Source organism: Sinocyclocheilus rhinocerous, unplaced genomic scaffold (assembly GCF_001515625.1).
Source record: "Sinocyclocheilus rhinocerous isolate Xijiao unplaced genomic scaffold, SAMN03320098_v1.1 scaffold797, whole genome shotgun sequence".
Lineage (NCBI taxonomy): Eukaryota > Metazoa > Chordata > Actinopteri > Cypriniformes > Cyprinidae > Sinocyclocheilus > Sinocyclocheilus rhinocerous.
In genome coordinates, this window is record NW_015632978.1 from 37,094 (window position 1) to 39,003 (window position 1,910).

At 45.9% G+C, this 1,910-nt stretch overlaps 1 long non-coding RNA gene across 1 annotated transcript in view; it reads right to left on the reverse strand.

The window, feature by feature from the left end:
* Positions 1–1,230: 1,230 nt before the first annotated feature.
* LOC107743133 (uncharacterized) overlaps positions 1,231–1,910 on the reverse strand; it is a 3,987-nt gene continuing 3,307 nt past the window's right edge. Inside the window, exon 3 of the long non-coding RNA XR_001640371.1 lies at positions 1,231–1,375. This is a non-coding gene — a long non-coding RNA (uncharacterized LOC107743133). The remainder of the gene's footprint in view (positions 1,376–1,910) is intronic.

Consider the following 1,910-nt stretch of genomic DNA (forward strand, 5'->3'; position numbering starts at 1 on the left):
TTCCCCATAGTGACCCCTAGAGGACGCAGTTCGAAGTTCCCATGAAAGGGAACGTCTCTGGTTACTTATGTAACCATGGTTCCCTGAGTAGGGAATGAGCACTGCGTCCTCTAGGTTTTCTCGCCATGCTGCGGACGCAAGCTTCAGACGAAGAAGTGAATGACATGTTCTCCCGGCGCCTATTTATACTATAGTTGCACCGGTAGTGACGTCATGGCTGTCACCGGCCAACGAGTTGGTGTTTTTTCAATGTATGCTTCAGACACGGGTCACGACGAGGAGTTCCCCATAGCGACCCCTAGAGGACGCAGTGTCTCGTTCCCTACTCAGGGAACCATGGTTACATAAGTAACCTGAGACGTTTCTCATCTTCTTTACAAGTCTTCATTTCATTCACCCGCTCTGCTATTCAAATCACAATGCATTAGCGAGCAGCGGCTGTAAGAATGTGCTGATATCCTTTGATAGCTGCCCCGTCACCCCACTCCCTCCTGTTTTCTTCCCCGCTTTTGTGTCTCTGTGAACTTGGCCTCTTTGGAGGCCCACACAAAAGCGTCCTGAGGAGCGAGGGTCTCGCGCCACACACAGAACGCAACCCACCGACTCAGTGTGAGACCAAAACACCGGTCCACGCTCATTCACTTGCACAAATACATCACACAATAAATTAACGCCAGTTTTTTTCATTAGATTGTACAGATGCTTTGCATCAGTTGAACTCGATGCCCCCAGAAGAACAGTGGTGCCAATAAACTTCCAATAAACGGCTTTATTAAAGGTAAACTAATTTAGGAATGGATTTGGATATGCCTAAAATTATTTGTAGAATTAAATTAATGTTGTATTTTCAAGATGCGTGCACTACTGTAATGGGTGTGTAGAGCTAGGACTCTGTGGTTAATATCACAACTAAAGAGGCTGTAACATAGCAGACATGCTCTTTCTCAAATAATATATAGTCGTACTAGTAGATAGCAATGCAACCAATTCTCTCTAAACTTGTCCAACAAGTCCAGCTTAAACCAGACTTAGCTGGTTGTCACATTTAGACAGACAGACAGACAGATAGACAGACAGATAGACAGATAGATAGATAGATAGATAGATAGATAGATATTATTAGCAGCATTTGAAACAGTGGTCAGAGCACTTATCCAAGTTTTGGATAAAACAAAAAACCAAGCAGTCATAAACAAAGGCTAAACTCTTGTGAAAACTTCCTACTTTGTTTCCTTGGCTCTGACCCCATTCATCCCACCCACAATGCCCTGCTGGAATTCCTAATGGGTGGGTGGGTGAACTCAAGGGGAGGGTTGTGGGGAGGTTAGAAGGGGGTCCCAGCAGAATTCCACCATAGAGATCCCAGCCAATGGATCTAGATTGGAGAGGAGGAGACAAGAGGAGGGGGGTCTTTAGATTTGGGCAGGGCTTTGCTAGCTGAACCTTATGGACATGGTACACCAAAGACAGCGTGTTCACACACACTGCGAAACACAGACCCATCAAAACCAATTATGGGTGACTGGGGCGTCCAAAGAGACCATGGACATAGGATAAAATTGGGGTCACAGAAAGAGTTCAGTGAGGCCGTTCCTGGAACCAATAGGTTACAGAGCACCTCCTGTAGCTTTTTGTCTTCCTCAATCCATGTTTGTCTTTAAAACGCCTTTCCATTAAGAACAAATGTGTCATGAAGAATCACTGCTAGATTAAAGAAAATGGAGGAGGGTGGATTTAATAAGATCTTGAAACGAACCGTCCAGCCCGGGGTCGTCACATGTGGTTGCCGCAAGCCCTCCGGACGCTCCTTCGTCGAATCCGCCGCCTCTGCTCACTCTAGGCCACCGTGTGTGAAGCTGTGTTTCGTTGTGAAAGCGAAACTACTTTGTTTGGCCTTCCAAAAATGGACA